We start from the raw sequence: 23048 nt of genomic DNA on the forward strand, positions 1-23048 counted from the left end.
ACTGCTCTGTTAGGTCTACTCACTTGCATGAACTGGCTTAGAAAAATGATCTTTATACTGTGAATGCTTTTATAGGTACTACCACAATGTTTCCAACTGTCTTTGCCTCTAGGGCAGCACCTTAAAACATCCAAACCAGCAAAAGTAACTGAGAAGGATAAAAATCAAAGACCATTTTTCCTGGCACTTCACAACAGTGTTTTGCTACAACTAAATGTGAATAAAAAGGTTTAAAACGTAACTGAGTCAGTTTCTCCTTATTTCACTGCCCATAACTCCCTTTCCTTACTGCCCTGTCAATGTTTGACACAAGAAGAACCATATCCCAGAGAAGCAGCCTTGTTTTGAAATTTTGCCTGTATTTCTCTGCTGATCAGCAAGTCTTTAGAAATATGAATGCAATAACCACCAACTCCTATCCAAAACTGAAGCATAAGCTTATCATATGTGTTATACTCAACTAGAGGCTGGAAATGTGCGCCTTTGTTTTGCTCGCCCTTTTAAGCATATAAAGAGAAGTCAGATAGCAGCTAACTGCACCACATTCCAAGTGATTTTATTTTTCTGTGTGCGCACACTGATAAGAGCCATAGTGTTAATTTTTTAATTGACTTTGGGAATGAATAAGATATGTTTTGGATCAGTCCCTAGGGTAGCAGCACTCTCCTGTGGAATAAACCTCTGTCATCAGTGCTGTCAATGAACAGAAATGCCAGGCTTTGCAATGGTCCTGACCAAACTAATCATAAATCCGCAGTGTCAGTTCTTTCCTCTCTGCGTCATCTGAAAAGTACAAATAGGACATAACTTGTTCCTAGCTGCCAAATGGAGATCAGGGGCAATGGAGGGGAACGCTCAGCAGGCAGGAAGGTCGCCAGTGCTACGCCCTGCTCAGACTGGGCAGAGGCAATGGGTTACAAGCAGAAGGCAGAAATCCTCGCCTGCCCTTCGCTGGTGCTGGCGACAGAGAGGCACCTGCTATGTCAGGTTTCAGGATGGGGCAGGGAAAGAACTGGGCACTGTAGTTCCTACCATCCTTACTCTTCTTCGAAGCAAAGGATGGGACTTGGGAAAATCCAGACTAATGCTTTAAATATTTCTCCTCATGAAAACAGGAATTTGTTCACAGTTTAGCAAAAGACTTCAGCTGTAAAAGACATTTTGCTTGCTCATGGCCCTGGATATGTTTTTCGGAATACAACAGAATAATAAAGACAGACCCTTCAACATCTTCCCCAGTAAGAACAATATAGTGATGGAGATCTTACCAATATGGCCATAAACAGTACCTGACCTTGAGTGAATAACGTCAGCTCAGACATTAGGTTGAAAGTCAAAGCAAAACCTTGTTGTCCCAGAGGTTCATTAGTTTCAAGACAGCATGGAAATCTTACAGCCTTTTCTCAGGGTTCTCAAATGTGTATCATTGTAGCAAGAGATGAGACACCACACTCCAGCTTTTTTGAAACTTTGCTGTTGTTGCAAAATACACAGTCAATTTAGTTTACTGCACTGGATTAGAGATAAACCCACTGATCTGAAGAAGTGACCTTCAATTTCTTTTTATCAGAAGCTCAGTTAAGTTCTTGGATGTCATTGGTCTGACAGCATGACAGAACATTTCTCTAACTCACTTGCAAACATAAGTAAAAATGCACTGAAAGTGACGTTATAAACTCCAGTTTAAACTTGAGGATTGTACTCATCACAGTGTACAGTGCTGAATCTGCACCCCACATACTGCTTCATCACCAGTGACCTGCTTCCAACTCTCATTCCCATGCCCCACTGCAGATGCTAAATTCCAATCAGGTAAACTTATTACAGATAACCATGCCTGTAGTGAGATAATTAAATTAGGCAAACTTGCACTACTTTCCCCTTTAATTTAGAACAATGTACATTTCAATAGAAATTTACAACTCTGAATGTATACATTTATCATCTGTTTCCAAACTTTGGCTAATCCATCTTTCAAACCTCTCCCACAAGACAAACTTTGTTTTATGCACAAGAAAGAAGATATGAAGGGCTGCCTATGTTTCAGTCATCAGTGCAGCATTATTGATGGATCCTCACAAGATGAACAGGAAAAGCTGTACCTTGCCTGTATGTGTCAGTCATTCCTATATGGATCTGGTGCAGTTACAGCAAAAGCTGTAACTGAGCCTAATCAGCAAAGTAGAAGGTAAGGCCCAAGTGATTTGACCGAAACTCATACTGCAAAACATTGGCAGAATCAGAAAGGAGGTCCCCACCCTTCAGGTATACTGTGCTGAGGTCAGTCCAGTACCTCATTTTCTGTTTCTTTCTAGAATAAATATTTAAAATAAAAGAGCAGCTAAATAATTCAGAAAAACCACAGTGATTCACTACAGTTCAAAACCCCGATCTCATTGTAAATGGGAAATCGATCTAAAGAAATTACCAACAATGCATTTGGCTGAAAACATTTGCTTTCTATTAAAATAGCCTAAGGAAGCCCATACTTAAAAAAAAAAATCAGGATCCTCCCGTGTCTGCAGACATACTAGGATGTTTTTGTCACCATCCTGTTACTGACGGAGTTTCTCCCTGTTTGATATAACTGTGGTATTAATGAAGAAGTTTTGTCCAAGTTGATCACGAAGTCCACAAACTCACAGCAATATACACTGTCTCTGTGTTCATTATCTCTGGCTAACAGAACCCAAAAAAATTATCTCAGCATAACACAATAAAATACTCAAAGTGGGCAGACCTCTGCCAAGCCACTGATTTTCTCCCCTAGTCTGCAGACTGACTATGCAGTTTCTCTGCAGCTCCTCCTGGTTTGGGTTTCAAGAGTAGAGTTTGCACTGCAGCTATGCAGAACCAAACACACATGATAAACTCTACTGAAACTGATTCAAATCATATTCATTTCTTGCTACACTTAGGGATGGATTCCTGAACAAGAGTTGACTTACAGTACCCGTCACTGTGTTCTACTGGTGGGCCTCCTTGATTCTTGCATATATCACAACCTAGTGAGTAATGGGTTTTCCTCTAAAATTGTGCACATCTAGATGGGTTCTCATGTCCAGCTTCTCACATCTCATGCTGAGTTTCATTAAGCAGTTCATAATTTTTTCCACCACTACCTATATTTCTTGACTAAATGCCAATATTTTGTTTTCTTTTTCTTTGGAAAGTTGCAAGCCTACATCATATTGGTGGGAATTTTGTTTAAATATGATCACCACAAACTTTTTCTTATAGCTAAAGAGAGAAGTTTGAGAAAAAGAAATTTTTAATCAGAATTGCCCTGTGAAATGCCACAGAACTAAAACTCACCTAATCTAGACTTTCAAGAACATTCACTTTGACAATTTGTATGACACTTCGTCTTGAAACAAGCACTCATATTTTATATTTCTTATATTATTTTGTTATAATTGTGATAAGTTCATGGTGTGGGAACTGTGGTATTTTTTAAAACTGCATAATTGTCTTCCACTTTTCTACCATTTTTAGCTTATTCACTGCATAAGCAGAGATATAAAAATGTATAACTTCTCTCCAGATATTTTGAGCTGTTTATGGAAAGAAAATGATTTTTATTGATGCTGTTTATCACACTTCTTTAGTGCCAGGTTTGCCCTACACATTTATTTTCACAACACAACAATATAAAAATGAAAACACTAAATAAAGTCAGAGATACAATCCAAACCTTGTTTAGTATAATGTTGAAAAATGGCCACAGGAAAAAAAAAATAAAAGAGCTTAGCCTCCTCATGATGCTAACTAAATTCTGTTCAAATTAATTCTGCACAAATTGAATGCTGGTTTATACAGGATCAAATCAGCATTGAGCCTGCCTAGTTTGATTGGTGCTTTTCCTCATGCTAAGGTAGCTTCACCTGTGGGTTGTCAACAAATGTCAGGACTGTCTCACCTAAGTATGGTCTGCATCAATAGCTCTAGAGACAGACACCTTTCTCTTCAGTTTTATGTCACGGTAGAATAAGCTCTTTCATTTGTTTGCAATTTCCTAATCACTACCCTCATAAAGGCTCCTCAGAGATTCCACTGTTACAAACCACACAGTCCCTGGCTGCTCACAGATTGAACCATGGCAAGAAACACTCCCCACCTCAATCTTGAATTAGGCATTGCCCCATGTTAATTTCCTGAAAACTGTAACACAACCAACCATGGGAATTCCTTCCGGGGAATCAGCTGGCTAGAACTGAGGACCTTTTTCTGTCTGCAGATGAATGTCTGGCATTAAAAAATAATTATCAAATTAAACTGTTCATAAATTTAGGACTCTTTCTATCCAATGATCCTGAAAAAATCCTATTATTAAAGTAAAACAGGATTTCTTTTTTTCTGTTATTAGTTGATCATTCCATAAACGTTAAGCAAGGCATTGTTAATTTCTAGTAATAAAGCCTTCAAACTCAATCCAGGATTTAGAGCCCATAAATTCCATAGGTCTTCTGTGATTATAACATGAAGATGTAGACCATTTATTTGACTGTAATAACCTAATTATTTATCTGTGCTGGCTTGTGGAGGTTTCTGAAAGAGAAAAGTATACCTCAAGGAAAAGTAAGAGCTTCACAGCAGTGAACAATGCAAGTTCCAGTAAGCTATAACCTATTCTTATTCACACTTCTACAATTTTTCTGTGCAAATTGACACCAAAAACATACATTGTATCCTAGTTCATTGTTCTCTATCTTCTGTTGTCCTTTAAAACAAAAAACATTTCTTCCCATAGGAGGAGAAGGGTGAAAACGCTGCCCCCTCACTTTTTTTTTTTTTCCCCCTCCACTCTTGAGGAACATAAAAGCCCAATTAAACTCAAAACAACACACTTGAGTTTCCTGGCCTTGTGCACTTTCCCTACAGCAGGTAACTGCTCCATGCAGACTATGCTGGCATGCATCAGAAAGTGTCCCACCCCCGGGGCTGCACAGGAGGCTGGGTTGCTTCTTAACCCAGGAGGAGTCCCAGAGGCCAATGACCTGTGGAGCGAGACCCAGTCATCACCATCAGCAAGTGCTAATTAGCAGCCATAAATTATCCTTCCAGTGTGGGCAAGAGAAATTCAAAAGACTCTGCCTGTTTCCCACCTACCTGATTTCTCGAGCGTCCTCAGTAAGATCCAGCTCCGAGCTCAATACATCTGCGGTGCTCACCAACTGCAAACTGTGCTGAGAAAACTCTTGACCCTGCTACATCTCATCGTTCACGCTTCCACTTGTTACTGCCACTCACTTCTACTGCGTTAGCAGCACCATTCCTCTTCAAACACCAGGAATCAGACTTAGTAAAAGATTTGCAGGGAAACAAGGAGATATTTCGCATCTCAGCTCCACAAGGAATTTCTTGTGAGAGCAACAGTCCATTGTTGAAACGAGATCCCTGTCCCCACTGCACAGGCTGCAGTGCTGACCTCTGTGCTATTTGGGGCTTTCAGTAAGCAGTGGAGATCTCTCTGTCAAAACTTTGAAATTACCTGGAACAGTCTAAAAAGTGTTAGGAGTGTAGAAATCTGCACAGGGCACAAAAAATTATTTGATTCCCAGCAGGATCCCACAGTCTCAGGAGCTAGACTTCACATACTTTAAAAAAATAAAAAAATATCTTTTGTCTCAAATGCCTACTGTCCTTGTATGAAGGAGACAAATTCAGCGAAAGAGTGAAAGTAGGATGCACTTATTGTCACAAGCAGGAATTGGAACAAACCTAATTTGCTCTCAGTCATTCCTTGCTAGTGTTAATTGTATGGACCGTTTACTAAAACTTCCAAATTAATAAGATTTACTATATAAAAACTGATACCAATCCATGAAGGAAGACATAACTACAACCAAAAACATTGGACCAAGTCAGGCTTTGAATTTTCAACTCCTGTTAATTTATTCTAAAATCAAATGGACAGGTATCACTGCAGGCTGCAAATTCCCCAAGCACAGGAATGCTGTTAACTATAGCTGAAGAGCAGCTTCTGCCTGAGCCAAGCAGAATACCCTGGTGCAAGAGCAGAATGAAAATGGAAAGCATGCATTTCTACTTATAATTGATTTCCTGACGAACTGCAGCACTAGATTCTATTTCACTCTTTCAAAGATTTTCAATTACATCAATTCCTACTGATGTTCTCGTATGAGATCAGAAGATCTGCAGTGTCTCTTGCATGACTCCATTTACTGAAAGCACCTGCCTCTGAAGTATTTTATCACACTTGCAGTCTGAGCTTGCTCAGCAAAACAGCAATACTAAACCCAGAAGGATTAACATTGCACCAAAGTGCTCAGCATCTGACAGGTAACAAGGTATAATATTAGTGGTGTGTCAGACTTTTCATATGAAGAATAAGCAAAAACTCCAGACTTTCCCAAAGTGTGAAAACCAACACAGACATGACCCTTTGTGCAGGTATTGAAGGTTGCAAGCCTGACTTTTCCTGGATCAACTAATATGTGCCTGCTTACACAGAAAGGAAAAGGTCTTTGTGAGAAAATGAGCATTTTGCATATCCTTCAGCAGAAATCAATATGTCTCTAATTTCCTTGACACAAAATTAGGTACTTATTGCCTTAAAACTGCCGTGTAGAGTAACTAAACCTACCATCTTGTTCTCCGTGCTTCTATATATGCAAATAGCTGCCTGGGCCTTCTGCATGTTAGTATTTTGAGGACACGATCATGAGTGTGATTACATGTAAAAACATTTAAATGATAAATTCAAGTTATACTTTTAAGGGATAAAAAATGACTGGAGGAACATTCTTAGTACTGTTTCCTCAGCTCTGAAATTCTCTGTCTTTGGTTTCAGAATGTAATAAATACCAAGATATATGCAGTGATATTTTTCAATCTAGAAAGAATGTAATATTATTGAAAGAAATTATTTTAAAGCATAGAAAATTTAACTCATTGTTTTTCTTCAGCTGAAGTCAGAGTAAGGCATATACTGAAGCCCAACAGCCAGAGACAGGTTCAGGCCCTTTCCTGGGATTATGCATTAAATGCAATTCTCGTACTTGCCCTTGGCCAGCAAAGTGCAGGTGTCAAATCCCCACAAAGCCACAAGCATTGTAGAACACCATGCTGTGACATCTTCCTGCCAACGGCACTCCAGCAGCATTTAACAGGGATTGCTGATTCAAAACCTGCATTCCCATAACCTTGGCTCACTGGCCAGACCCTCTGGCAAAGCTTCTGAAACAAGGCAGTGCCTGCACTATTTTCAAGGGCACATAAGGAAACTATTAGTTGCTTTATTCATGGCACTTAAAACGGGACAGGAGATTTTTTTAGGTTGTTTTGGACCTGACCGATTACAATTATACTATTTATATTATGTCCTTTACTAAAAGCTATGGTAATGAGGAAGAATGAAAATATTTTCACAATTTAATTGGATTTACTTACGACACTAAAACTGTAAAGAAAAAATTTGGGCTCACATAATAGCTAATCAACATTGATTTTTCTTTTTAAAAAGCAGCTTTAAAATATTAACCACATCAGTAAGTATGCTATAAAATCACTAGCCATGCACATACAGACAGAGGTGCCTCAAAATTTAAAAAAGCCAATTCTGACTTGGGACATCTGCTTTGACAAATTTCAAGCAACTTTGCTTGAAATTCAGAGGGTAAACATGAAATATTTCAGGCTACTTGAGAATATCTTTGCCACAGAAAAGCACTAGTCAATTTTGAAGATGCATGCTATCAATATCTACATATCTGTATCTAGAGAGGTAGATATTGTAAAAAAAAAAAAGTTTACCTAGAGTTTTAGTCCGCCTATTTATTTTTTTCTCCCAGCAATAGATGGACTTATTATTGTTTTTCCTGCATTTGCCCCTCATAGCTCAACGAGATCACTGTGATGGGATCCCATGATTAGAAGACACACCACATTGCGAAGATGGAAGAATTACCCTAAGAGCAAGCTAGAAAGGTCTGTGGCAGTTGTGGCAGTAGAGGACACTTTCTTCCATTAAACTACCCTAAAATGGTTATTAGGGAGCTCTGTAGCAAAAGATGCACTTCCCCCTTCTGACTGGTATACCAGTATATAGCTGTGGATTGACAACCACAGCTACCAGGCTGATTCCCCACTATGCTCAAGCCCAGGAAGAAGAAGACTGAAGCTCTTAAATACCTCTCCTACATATACAGCCAACATTTTTCTGAATATCAGAGGATGTAATTTCTGAGTTTTGTATTCTCTTTTAAAATACTTAGGTCTTGACATATAGTACAACTATATTAGAAGACTGTCGAGTTTGCAATACCAAGCCATCAGACCTAAAGATGTGCCAGGATTAAGGCTGCAGCTGTGAAATACGCTCAGCACTTTTGTGCTTATGCAATATGATATGGTTTAAATTCCAGACCACACAGAATTTTTGTCCTCAGTGTGCACTTAGGATCAACACTTCCATGATAAATATCAGCTCTGCATGGCCTTTCCCCAGCCTCAGTGCAAAGAGGAAGTTGTACAGAAGCACAGTTTGAAACTGCATGAAGAGAAATGTTGGTCTCCAGATTAAAGAATTTGAATTTTAATTTGAGGCACTTGATTGCATACTCACCTCTGCCTTCAGTGCTGCTAAAGAAGTGACTTCAGCGGGTGTATGTTGTTGTCCAAGCACCCAACTTACAAAACCTGATTAATCAAAGATATGACATTCATAGTTGCGGTCAATGTCAATTCAAGCCTTATTCTGATTATATGAAATGCTATAATGTGCTAAAGACATGGAGAAAATCACGCCCTTGGGATTTCACATTCAGAACCCCAAACTAATGAGCATTTTTCTCTTTCATGCCAAACTTTAGCTCCTTATCTACAAAGTAATAAGAACAAACATCAGCAAGGGAAATAATATAATCTCAACCATATTATGTGTGGAGAATAATTATTTGCTATCTGGGCATTAGCAGAAGTTGTGGTGATTGCCATAAAGATACATGTATCAAGAAATATTTGAGGTTATTTTGGAGCATGGTTTGAATCATATACACTATGAGACAGAACAAAATAATTCACAAGGAAAATTAAAATAAACAAAGATAACTCAATGAAAAATGCTGCATGTAAACATATGACTAAAGTCTCCAGGATAATGCATAAATGCAGCCAAAATTCTAGCATTTGTTAATTCTTAAATGCTCAAAGCTCCATCCTCCTATGCTTTTTAGTGTAATAAAACTTCTCTAGATTGTGCAGTGCTAGTAGCCAAGAATGCAATGAAGTACTCACAAAGCCATACCCGAGGTATAAAAACTATTTGCAGGCTTACATATGTTTCTAAAAATGCAGTTCAAAAGATGTAAGTACTAACAGCGTGGCCCCAGAACACATTTTTCCCCTGGAGTCTATAAAGCAAAGAGGACATATGTTTGACAACAGTGAAGGAGAAACACCACGTCAATTGCAAGTTACTTAGCCCAGAGTGTACTGCAATCAGAGTGCAAGTGAGAGTTCCAGAGCACATCAAAATCTAACCAGATGTCATGGTATGCCCTGAAAAGCAAACAGTTGGGAATTCTTAGACAAGCAATGCCAAGCAGCATTGATATCAAAATTATTTAGCAAATATCCTAAATATTACTCCACATTCTGTAACAATATTATAATCTTTTCTTTGTTAAAATTTATCCGAGGACTTCTTTTTGCTTTAGAGCCTAGAAGATTATAGCTTTTCTTCTTTACCTTGTGTATTTTATTTATTAGTATTTATTACCATTAAAATTCTCTTTTTCCCTATACAGTCCCTGTGGAAAAATAGGCTAGTTTGGCATGAGCAGGGTACTGGCACATGTTTCAAGAGTCCTGGATTGAACCAAGACATACATTTCTGTATGATCTTGAGTGACACTCTTCTCAAGTTTCTGTGCAATAATGGTCATGCTATCACACAATCGCTGAAAGCACATAGCAATTCCCATATGTACACAGTGTCTTTCATCATAGCCTGATCTTGAAGCAAAACGCCAAAAAAAATACCGGTGAATTTGTGTCCCATCTGTCTCGATTCTTCTCCCTCCTGGGACTGAAGTGAAGCACATATCCTAAACCTACAGAATTGCCTAGGTTGGAAGGGACCTTCAAGATCGTCTAGTCCAACCATCAACCTAATTCTGACAAAGAAAACCAAACCAACCAAACAAAAAAGCCCCAACCAAAACCCCAAAAAACAACTCTAAACCATATTCCCGAGCACCATGTCAAGTCGTCTTTTGAATATCTCTAGGGATGGTGCCTCAACCACTTCCCATCTCCCTTTTCCTCCCTATTTCCTTTCTCAACATAACTCATGAGCAGAGGTGATACCATTCAGCAACCAATCCCACACAAGGAGCATTGGAACAAGCACAGGCCTATCTATTATTCATCCTCACTGTAACATATTTTAAATTTCAATTGGAACATTTTACCTTAAATTCAGGACATGAGATCATCATACTGAATTCTGACATCGCACCTCTGCTCTGATACGTCTCTGCATTGTAACCTTTAACACCCTCATTGCATTGTTTCACGGAATATTAATAAAAAATTGCTATTTCTGTTGCAAAGAATGCTAAGCTGTACAAGAAGTATCATAAAGTACACTCAATTATCATAAACTCAGTGGTCTGAGCGAGTTCATTTTTTCAGAGCTCAGAACTTCAGGGAAAAAGTAGACACTGGTATGTGAGTGGGACACCTGGAGGCAGATATAGCCTTGAGGAGCAGGTAAAGAGCAGTAGGAGCAAAAAGAGAAATGCGAGAGGGGGAATAGACCAGAACCTGGAAGAGAGTCAAAGGACAGGAGGCCCAAGCAGCAGAAACAGAGAATGGAGAATTAGAAAGAATAAGATTAGAGACAGAAGCTGAAAAAAGGTAGAATTAAAACTGTGGAGAACTTGTTACCTGAACACTGATCTCACTGATCTTTAAAGGAAAGCAAGAGGATTTTTTAGGCCTAAAAATTTGTCACAAATAAATTCCCTTGTGGTATGCTAACATAAAAGTCCCCGTACTAATGAAAAGATGACAGAGTCACGTTGTTTTTTAGACAAAAAGGAAAATAAAGTACTATTTTTCTTACACAAGAATTTTTAGATTGTTTGCAGAACTGTTTCTGGTGACAATAGTGCAATGGTAAGTTGCAGTAACAACTTCACCATGGGATACTGAGTGCTGATGTAAGAGTCATAGAAGTTGTTTGTATAGTCAGAATTTTGCCATAATATATTAATCAGAATGGTTCAGAGTCTATTATTATTATTAGAAATGTAAACAAAGTAAACTTTGTGAAACATGCTGAAGCAGAAAGTTATCCAATCTTTTTCCAAAGTATTTCCAAAATCCACATCACACAAATTCTACATTATAAAGAAGAATAAGGAAATGGTGTGTATGCTCAACAGCAGTTTTAGCGTGACCAGTTAGAAAGAACTTCCTGTACTTAAGCTGACCTGGTGGTCAACATAAAGATAGAGAGAGAGAAAAACAGGAGAATCGTCATCAACACTCAGCATCACACAAAACAAAAATAAGTCTATGCGTAGAAACCTGACTACTTTAGATTTAATTCAAATGAGATCAGGAATTTCCCCCCATTTATTTTTGGAAGAGTTCATTATCTAAATGACACAGGTTAGAAAATTAAATACTACAAGTGTTTCTATGGGAACAAAGGACAATAAGAAATTACAAGAGGTATTATTTTCCTTCCAAGGGCAGAGCAGCCTTCAACTTAATTCATTTTCTTCTTCTCATCTAAAATTAAGAATTTTTATGGTAAAACCCCCAAAATATTAAGCATAAACCAAAGCAGTGTTGCCTATATGAAACTGCAGAGAGCTCTGACCAGGATCACCTGCCTGATTCTATCTCTTTGGCCTCTTTTATGGTTCTTTGGCCTCAGATTCCATAACTACAGAATATACTATTTTCCTAGCAGATTCAGGAAAAGAGTATTCATGCTAACAAGGCTGATAAGTTATTTGGCTCTTAGGTTCCAGTCCTTTTGTCCTACTAAACCTGTTTATTGTTGCCTCCTGTTCTCCATTTTTCCACATAAGCTTCACAATATATTGGGGCTGCAGCCCAAGCTCTTCACAGAATCACAGAATTGTAGTGGTTGGAAGGGACCTCAGAGATCATCGAGTCCAACCACAAAAAAAACAAAACAAAACAAAACAAAACAAAAAAAACCAAACCAACAAAACAAAAAACACACCCCACACACACCAGCTCCCACCACCTAAACACACAACAACAACCTCCAAACCAAAAAACCATCACCCACCCACACAACACCCCACCACAAACCAGTAATCTTGGGCACTAGAGCACTTAATTTAGAAGAGACCATATTTGCTGTTCCCCAGGCACCAGATCAGAGTAGAGCTCTGCCTACACTGAACAGATTATACAGTGGCAACTAGTATGGTAAAAAAAAAAACCCAACAACAAACCAGTAAGAAGACAAACCCAACCAACCAACCTAACACAGCTATCATCTCTCTGAAGAACAAAAGAAAAACAGAACTAAGAAAAACATGAAGGCACATCAATATGTGAAAAAGCAAAAAAGTATATCTCAAGAGGAAACAGTGAGAGAGAGAGTGAAAAAGAGCACAAACAAGAAAAGATCTGAAATGAGCCCGGTCGATAGATGAACAACATGGAGAGAGGTTGCATGTCTGTCACAACACATGGAGACATACCAATGGATTTCAGCTGGCATTTTATAGGAAGTGGTTCTCCAAGAAGTATGAAGCTCATTTAGAAAAAGTCTCCAGGAGTCTAATACAGAATGTGTAAGGTTATAATGATTAATTTTAATGAAAATCAGTTTTGTCAAAAAAAATTATCTGAAATGGGAATATATCTCCTGGTGATCCAAAACAACTGTTCACCAGGCCAGCTTTTCCCTGCAGCAAACTGGCTCCTCTCAAGTAATTTTGTTAATTAACTTACTCGTTTAAAAACAAAGGGAGCCACAATAATTTTTCTATATTTGAAGGCTATAAGCACCATATAAAATAAGGAATTAATGTCAATACTGCAGGAGGCTGCAAACAAGAGCAAATGGATGAAGATAAAAAAGCTGTCCTGAAACAGGCATCTACTTCAATCATCTCCCAGCAGTAGTGATATAAACCCTACAGATAAAATTATACAGAAGCCTACTCTTCCTAGCTTCATATTAAACAGCAATAGGCTCCTAAAGAAGATTTGGGACATCTGCCTTAGACATGTTTCAAGCCACACTCTAGAAGTGCTAACTTTTGTTATTCTACCTCTGCAGAGAGCATAAGGAGCCCACCACCTATGATCATCATCAATACCTTCACAATTCTGGGATCTTAGGAGGCACTTATAGCCAGTATGACACGGCTCTACTCCTGGATAGTATCATCTGAATATTGACTGGTTGAAAATGGTTGTTTTTATGGTGCCAGACTGGTGCCCAGATGTGCTGGTGGCTCTAATCTCCTGTGTATGACGTGACAGCTCAGATCTGACATGGAACAACCACTACAAAGAGCTAACATGAACACTGGAGTGATTCCAGGAAGTGCATTCAGAATAATTCATTGGGTTTATCTTTTTAAAAATATTTATCTATAGGCTTTAGAAAGACCAAGTTGTGCAAAATTATTGGACAGGGAGCCTGCCTTTGGACAGCAGGCATAAACACATAAACATTGAGTCTGGAAATCTCTGAACTCATGTTCAAACTTCACCAGTTTTCTCTGAGGGCTGGGTTTACAGGCACATTTAGAGGCAAGGTTTAGTGTGTTGTAGCTTCTCCTGAGGTGGTAAGGGGAAGCTATTTTGAGAGATGGCCCTTGCAGCATTATAAGTGTTTACAGACAACTCTTAGAAACATGAGACTTTCCTGAAAATATTCTTTCAGACCTGTGCTGTCCCAGAGTAAAATATATCCATGTGCAGAAAGTTGTGTGCCATTACCTCCCCTACTTGGGGATTTAACTGCAGCTTCAGTGACATTCGTCCTGTTCAGAGGTGTTATTCATAGAGATTGAACATTTGCATTAACTGCTCCAGCACTAAGTTCCCTTCCACGGGGATGCTGAAGAGCTAGCCCATAACTTGAATCAAGAACTTCATGCTTTTCTGTTTACAGCATACAGTGAAATAATGATCTGGTTAAAAGTTATCTCAGATTACCAGAATGGGACCACTTAAAACTGATTGAGTTAATTTAGGATAGAGGTTTTTTCCTTTCCACATCTTCCACCAAAAAAGGCTACGGATGTTTCCACAATGCCGTGGAAGTAAATACTTATAATTTAAAATTTTTTCATTAAATTTATGTTCAGGTGCTAAAGAAGCCTATGACACACAGTGGTCTCTTGGAAGGCATCAGCTCTTTGATATTTCCCAAAGCAAGCAGGCCTAATGTTGCTCCATTATTATCACATTGAATCTGGAACAAAGCAATTGTGATTTACATTATGCAGGAGAAAGCTCTTTAATATAAAGAAGACTTCTCACCTTATTATCCAGTATTTCCTATGCAGAAATTATATGTGAGAAAATCAGCACGGCATGAACTGAAAGGCCACAGTTTCCATGAAAAATCAGACTGATCTACACAAGTTGTACAAATGCAGAAAATATGACCCTCTCGAGATATGACAGGGGTAGAGGGCAAGCACTTACTAAGAGGGCAGCTTATGGACAGAAGACACGAGACACATTTAACAATGCCTGAGAGCTAATCCTTCCCCATAGATACAGAAAAAGCCTGTAGCACATGAAGATCCTGCCCAATACTTCCCAAAAAGCACCAAGCTTCTTCTGCCAGGTTATGCAGCAGAGCATTCACACACAGGACTTCCAGACATTTGTGAACTGCAAAAGTAGCAACTGGACTGAAGACTTGTTAAGGTCTCCAGACATAGAGAGAGAGAGATTTGTAATATTTGCAGCATTAGAGCTATAAAATTCCTTAAGATCATCCTGGACAAAACCTGCAGACTAAATGAGAAAATGCGTCCAGGAAAACCGTACAAGTTAGCTCTACAAATAACAGAGAAAGCCTAGAATTTGCATTCAACTTTTGATTATCCATGTGTGCTCATGCTTGGGTCAGTATGAATGAAGAAACAGCCAGGTAAAACCACAATTAATATAACATATAGTATATACATAGAATATGTATACTGTAACTTACAAATTACCTTTGAAAATATTTATAAACAGTTTTCAGAAGGAGCTTTGGAAAAAAATAAATAAATCACTAGTCAAAGCACTGCCTGGTACTGATGACTTCATCTCTGCACCATGCATATCCCAGTATCAATTTCCAGTCTGGGGCAGAGAGGGAAGTTGGGGCATGGCTAATCCACCATCTGGATTCTTCAGCCAGTGATAATCAGTAGCTACCTGTGCAGCTTTTGTCAGAAAGGATATGAGCAGATAGACAGAAAACATAAAACCACTGAAGTGACATGAACCACATAAAACCATACTGGAAAAATGGGTGAGCTTTCTGTAAAAACATACCCGTTTATATTCACAACATAAATGTGTATGGTTGAATATTTGTCGAGTATAAAGCTTTAAATAACTTGCTTCTACGGACGAGTCGAGTGAAGAATGCATACTGAATGTACACAGGAAAAAAAATAATGCAGTGACTTCATCAGACCGTTGGGTGATTTTGGCTGGCTAGAGGAACAGAGCTTTTTTTTTTTTTTCCCCTGCAGTTGTTTTCTATGCAGTCTTCAGCCACCCTGCAAAGGAATTAACATGACACCATGCTGTGAAACAAGGAAGTACTATGCATGCATTCCCCTATCAGAGCATTCATAGGATTCCTAAGAAGTGACAAGTATATCTACCTACTTGAATTTCATGTAATTTTGGGGATTTCACTCTTCCCTCTACCTCTTAAGGCTTTTACAGAGGATTGCATCTTTATTTTTCAAGCCCTCAGCCTGCAACAGGATGTGCTGACAAGGGTTTTTCGGTACATAGACTTCTCAGTTGCAGTACATAGACATCAGGTTCCAAATATAAACATCCCGTTGCAAGATCATGTGGTTTAAACTGGAGAAAATACTTCAGGATTATTGTTTTTCCTCCCTTCCTTTTCCCTCAAGGCCATTTAAAAAATACATTACATTATGCACTTCAGCCTTTACATTTTTATTGAAAAAGACATCTGATTATGCACTTGGATTAAAAATTACCTTTTGCCAGATAGTCTTACTTAGACATGAGTCATTTTTTGAGTGAAAACAGTCCTTTTTATTGAATGTGAGGTAAGAATCTAGATTAAGTTAAGGCACAGGAATACCCGATTTTATAATAATTTTAAAAATAAAAACATGCTGTACCCTACTTAACTGTGTGATCTACAGAATTATTTAGGTTGTGCACATATTTTGTAAAGTCTCTTTTTTTTTTTTTAAGTTTACAGTAATTTTATATGAAACAAACTGGTACAGTAAACAGCTCCACATGCAAATGCACACACACACAATTACCTGTTACATTTAACCAAGAAAAGCCTAAGCTTTGTCTCCCCAAGGCAGTGTCACAACCTGCAGGCACTTCAGACTACTTCCCCTTGTGTGTTAACAAGACCCCTGCTGGTCTCCCTTCACAGCAAAAAGTTTCTTTGCTGCTGTCTTTGTGTCAGCCCTTGCTGAAACTGCAAGAGAATAAACTCAGAATAAACTGGAAGAGAATAAACCGTCGTAACTGATTTAAAAGAAATAATTAAGTAACGCAGAGTCTACATAGTGCCAAAGCCTTTTTGTAACAGACAGCAGGGAGGACTGTTCTAGAGGCAAATGTTTTTAAACAGTTCATTGAGCTGCACAGGTGCCAAGACAGACCTGCTCCTTCCCAGAGAGCAGAAGGGAGGGAGGTTTGCAGCGTGCCCTCACCGCAGCAGTGAGAAGGGATCTCAGGTCTCAGGACCAGCTGCACCAGCGGGTGCAAGATGATGCCAAAACACATGGTCTGATGCAGGGAGGGGGGTGATTTGGACCACTGATATCTGGGCTATGTGCTGGCCACTACTGCTTTTTTTGCAAAGGCAATGCAGCAGGTACCTCACTGCACCATGAAGTCCTCCACCTGCAGATCTGTGTAAGCCTCCTCCTCCTCCTCCCCCCAGTACCTCTTGCAATTGCCCAACCTGGGCATCCCCCCCCAACACACATACACGCTACGAGTACAACAGACATTACACCCAAGTACTGAAAGAAATGAAGGGTATTTAAAATAACAGCAGTGTTTTTTAAAGTTTTTACTCATTTGAGAGGGGGAAGGAGGTACACAAACTCTGTTGAACTAAACAGCTCGTGTGAAGCAAACCCCTCTGAATTACAGGATAAATCAGGAACAAAATTATTTTATTAAGTCACAAAGTGAGACACATTAAACAAAGAACACAGTTTCCAGACACCACCATATCTCTTATTTAAACCCAGAAAAGGCAATGCAGAGACATAAAAAAGTTTTATTCTTATCCTACCTCAGTAAAACAAAGATATAAGAAGACATCACCTCTTTGCCTTGCTTTGCAGGCAGACCAGCCTGGGATGACTTTGAGGCAGTGTTATAACTATGCCTCCAGCAGACCTTTGAAGATTTAGTAAAGTCTTTATTATTCCTGCAGTGTGTGAGGGCTATGCATAGTCAATCCACATAACGGAGTCACAACATGAAACACATTTAATTTAAAAGATGTATTTTTGTAGTTCTCTCATACTAAAGGCAAAGGAATACATGTCTCTATCAGAAATCCTATATTTGCATTTACTTTAAATCTCTTGCAACAAACTAGGAGAAAAAAAAGGATGCCTAAGGGCACAGTTTGCTGTGGACTAAAAAATGACCTTTCCTATTTACAAAATCAGAGCTGTTAAAATAGCTTAGAGCATGAATTAAGCAAGCACAGATTTTTAAATATTTAAATGCAGTTCATTTCTACTGCAGAGTTGTAAAAGCACTTCAAAAGGCTAAGAATTTGCAATTGTATAGACCAGAGAGGGACAAGGGTTATTAGGTTGCCTATTCTGCAACTTGTCCCAGCCAGTCTGCACTTGTAAGATGCAAAAGGTTCAACTTAAAAACACCTGATGACATGGGCTTATACTGAAAATGCTGGAAGACCCCATCCTTCCTATGCTAATAACAGCAAATATCAGCTCAAACCACACGTATGCCCCACACTTGAACACTGAGGGGCTTCAGAGTTTTCTAGATGGCTAGTCAAACAGGGGCTTTCTGTACCCTTCCAGCACAGGAGCACAGACTTACAGAAATGAGTCACATTTCCCAAATCTGTAATTGCAGTTCCCCAGAAGCTTATCCCGTTGCTGCCAGGGGCAATTGCAAGCAACGCTCAAGCCTCCCGTTTCAAGGACAAAGAGGCAATACTCAGATTGCAATCACTACTTCAGAGCTCCGGGTCAGAGAGGGGAAAGAGCAAAATAAAGAGAAAACTTGTATTTTAGCTAGGCAACATCTGTGATGAAGATGCTAAAAACGATGACTAGATATCGAGTGAAGGTCACAAGGCTTATTCTAAGAATATAGGGGGAGAAAAACAGACGGGGGAAGGGAGAGGGAGGGAGAGAGAGGGAGAGAGCACGAGCACTGCAGCAAAGAAGCTATGCTCAGCCAATACATGCTGGCACTTACCATAAAAATAGAAAGATCCAAAGAGAATCAGATTAAGGATCCTTTTTATCTCTCTTCAATAGAAAGATTTCCACATGAAGCTCTGAACACAGCTGTCCAGGGAAAAGCAAGGTAATATGACGATACACAGAAAACACTAACACACAAATGGTAAGTCCTTTCACAGCCTTCCAAAACCTGTGAGCAGTTTGTGCTGAAAAACCAAAGGTAAGAAGTCTGAAGACGACTTGTACATAACACTGCAGCTAAACCAGACTGCTGTATTTCCCGTCACTCAGACCGCACTGTTTTCATCTTCATCTTCTCACCATTACTTACATCCTAGAGGTGGGCTTGGGGGTGGGGAAAAGAGATTTCTCCTCCAAGTGGAAAGGAGCGCAGAAACAGCATCAGCATTTTTAATCAGTCACTGGGACTACCCAATCAGAGGAACTGAGCGGTGCCAGCGTGACAGTTGTCCAACGCAGGGCAGCCTTGTGTGCCAGCACGTTCCCAGCTTGCCCAAGAACACCGAGGGGTTAATTTGCTTCTTAACCCCAGCAAGGTTTTCTCTCCCTACAGGCAAACAAACTGTCTTCGTGCACTGCGTCGTCTTCTCCGAGGAGCAGCGCTTTGAAAGCTACAAGCTTTTCTGGCTTGCTGTGCTGACAGGCTGTTTTCTACATCTGCACAATAGTGCAAAAGCAAGAAAAGTTTGAAGGTTTAAATATCAGCATCCTTTAACTTGCAATTTATTATCCAGTAGCTTCCCTATGTAAAAGTTGTCTACCATTGTTTCCCCTTCAAAGGTTTCTTTTTGGAGGAGAAGGAAGTCTGTAAAAGATTATACAGCACAGCCCTGCTACTGTGAACTGCCTTGTTAGAGCCAGCGCTGGCTTTGACATGACATCATAGACCCCTGACAGCACCAGATCCACAGAAAATAGACAACCAGGGTCCCTCTCCCCTCACCTGCCAAGCTGACAACTGGATGTTGTGTTGACAACTAAATATTTGTGTTGCTATCATACTATTGGACCTCAAGGAAAAAAAACAAAACACACAAACCAACAAACAACCAAAAACCAACAACAATAAAAGAAACAGACAGACCTCAACTTGATTCGCAATAAGGATGTCCAGGATCTAGAGACAAACTTTTCTATAGCATTTAACCCATCAAACCAATCCACTCAGGAAAGTGATGCAGTTGACATTAAAGCTGTCAAACACTGTAACTTCCAGGGGATGTTCCCGATTTGAAAATACAAATGCCTGCATTTGACTATGGGGGAGAAATTCTACTGGTCCTACTGCACAATGCAGTCCACAGTGGAGCAAACCTAAATACAGCATATAAATTTGCATTTCCTTAAAGCAGACACTCTGCCAGTAGACAAAGTTAGATGCTTACCTTTTCAAAACATTTTTAAAGCTGTCAGTCCTGGATTTCCACTGTATTGCAAAGTGAACATGAATATCATCCACCTGATACTCACATTTCAGAAGATGAAAATGCTATGTAATGTAAAGGGGATGTGTGGGGTTAACAACCTCAAAGCGTTCCCAGCAGTGGAACCCGCATTATTTGATGAGTATCAAGTACTTGTAGAACATACCAGCTAACAACAAGCCGGGGGGGCTAAGAAAAAAACAACAAAAAACAAAACACAGAAGTTCTACAGCCTGAAGTGCAGACTAACAATCTAAAATGCAATTTAATACAACTAATCTGTTCTGAAATGTTTGAAGTGTGAATGTAGTGCAAGAGCATACAAATTCCACTAGCAGGCAGCAGTGATTTTCACAGAACACAAGACTGACATAACATATTGGTCATAAACATAACTACTTTTTCTTCCTTTTATTTTTTTCTCAAAAAAAAAAATTCTCACCTCAGATAACAGGAAATTGGAAGCTGCCTTACTTTTCTTGCATCTCATTTAGGTTTTTATAGGCTTGTTTCATGCTATCAACAGAACATACATAATATTTATTCCTCCTTTTTCTTAAATGCCAGTAGTCCAAAAACCACAAGATATAGAAGGCATGGTTGAAGGACAGATTAAACAAATAAATAAGAAAGGAGGGCAATTAACATATACAAATAATGCACATGTGATATATACAAATAACAGCATATATTCATATAGATAACCAGAAATAAAAATATAATGAACACAGAAGTAAGCACAAGAAAAGCAGAAGAAAACACATTTAAACTCTGCAGTAAGGTTTCAAAACACATTGCAATGCTAGCAGAAAGATTATTATTTGATACAGAACATGCTTGGTGAAGTAGGTAGTTTCTGTTTCAGGAAACTGAGTATGGGAGACCTTCAAAATCTGTCTCAATATACCCATATACAGAAGACTGTCCACATGCACCCCCATAAGACAATGGTTTAATATTAATTCCACAGCCAAAAAATAATAGGATTTTTTCCCCATGTTATATATTCAAGGTCCTGAACTAGGCAATAAACAGAGGAGAAATTGGAGGCAAATCCCTTGTAAACAAAACTCTCAGTTCCCTTTTTTTCCCTATAAGGACACATAGAGAAAACCAAACACTGGTGTAGCAGCTCTCTGGAGAGAGGAAAGCTAGGTCATAGACAAAATTTAGTGGACAGTGCTATGAATATTTTGCAACGAGTCTCATGCTGAAGAAACCTTGACCTGAACTTTATAAAATGGAAGGGATTGAGGGGATCTGTCCTCAACTTTCTGGTGTAAACACAAGAGATGTGAGAAGAGGATGTGCCCAGAAGTGTGAAGAGCTGCTGTGGTTCCATGCACGTGCTCTCTGGTGACAGCTAGAACAAGCCAAAAGATACGAAGAAAGGCTAATAGAGTAATTAATTCAAGCTATCAGCTAAGAGCAGAGGATTGAACACTCTACTAATTTAGGTTTAAGCTCCTATTGAGAATTTGGAATTTGGAAGAAGTCTCTGACAGATGCTCAGAGTGGATTTAGTGCAGGGTCCATGTTTCTGGTGAACAAAAGGTCCCAATTTCTTTGTGGTGCACTTTGATTATAGCTGAGGGAATGGTTTGGAAACCAATTTTTTCCTCTCCTCCTTCATTTGCAGATGGTCCTCTCTATAGGCCTCAATGCTTGGTGAGGCCATAACTGCGTGCCAGGGACGCTGGCAACCTGCTTAAGTGCTATCTTTTAAACCATTTCAGGGATTAGGAGTAATGGGGGGAAAAAAACACACATGTCCACAGAAAGAAGATTATTCTCCCTTCCATTTCAGTAAAACAACTGCTGCCTGAAAAAAATAAAATAAAATACAGAAGCCAGCTGTTCTCCTACATCTAAAGGAGAGAAAAAGCTCACTTTATTTGTGAAAGAGAGCTGACAACACTGCAGTCAACACTGCAGCGTGTTTTATCCTACCTATCTACCTGTTTGTCCAGAAAACAAAATAAACTAAGGACTAGGTGGGTCCAGAGCTGTTCTCTCTGTTCCTGTCCAATACTTTATGGGGCAACAGTTAAAATCAACATTCCTGAGCTGGAAGGTAAAGGTGATACCCAGAATTTAATACAGCTCCAGTCTCACTGCTGGAGCCTCAAATGAACTGCCAACTGCTGAGAAAGAAGTGAAGGATTTAGGAAGGTATGAGGGCGATGGAGTCTGCCAGTGTGCAGGTCCCAGCTCAGCAGCATACATCAACAGGTGAATGTATGAACAGGACACTTTGCAGACAAGAGAGGGAAGAAGCAGCATTAAATATAAAGGAATAAAACATAGATTTCAGGGAGAGGTGTTTAAATTTTCAATGGGTATTTTACGTGCAAGAGTTCTCTTTCTCCAAGGTGTCAGGATCACTCCTGCATGCAGAAAAAAGTGTCTATGCTCTAAATGAAACAGAGAAGAGTTAAATCACAAAACCAAGAAAGCAAGAAACACATAAAACATTCCTTCCCTGTTTGATCAGAGTGCTTGTGAGCCTTCTCAGGGTGTTCAAGCACAGCTCTGGTGGCTAGTATTCAGGAGCTTGATGAGAGCAACAAAAAGCAGAAAAGTTTCTGCTACCTTTATCTTGGCTGAAGGTGACTGAGGAAAATTACTGCTTGGTATTGCTCAGTTTGAGCATCCTTCAACCTTCTGATTTATTTTCTTTTTATTATCCATTAGACTGAAGTGCTTTCAGTTATCAGATCTTTAACCTCTACATTGACGTATTGAGCACTGACAAAAATCTCTCCTTAGGTGTCATCATGGCAGGTTTGGATGTTTTCTGGTCTGTCACAGAGTTCTTTTGCAATTTTTCAGGACTTTTTTTTTTTTTTTGAGGTCAAGTAGGAATGTAACCAATTCTTTTAAAACACATTAACAGAAGATATCTTTCTGCTGATTCTAAAAGAATTTA

The 23048-nt window shown here is 39.1% G+C and overlaps 1 protein-coding gene across 8 annotated transcripts in view; it reads right to left on the reverse strand.

Annotated features, from left to right (window-relative positions):
- ANO4 (anoctamin 4) overlaps positions 1-19019 on the reverse strand; it is a 198168-nt gene extending 179149 nt beyond the window's left edge. For 7 of the 8 annotated variants that reach the window (XM_014964207.1, XM_014964206.1, XM_014964204.1 and 4 more), the window contains exon 1: positions 18688-19019. The gene's annotated coding sequence lies outside the window, so the exon portion shown is untranslated. Of the gene's footprint in view, positions 1-15531; positions 15762-16517; positions 16685-18687 lie in introns of all 8 variants that reach the window. The other variant, XM_014964201.1, reaches the window with a different exon arrangement.
- Positions 19020-23048: the final 4029 nt, after the last annotated feature.

This window comes from Calidris pugnax, unplaced genomic scaffold (assembly GCF_001431845.1).
Source record: "Calidris pugnax isolate Ruff unplaced genomic scaffold, ASM143184v1 scaffold44, whole genome shotgun sequence".
Lineage (NCBI taxonomy): Eukaryota > Metazoa > Chordata > Aves > Charadriiformes > Scolopacidae > Calidris > Calidris pugnax.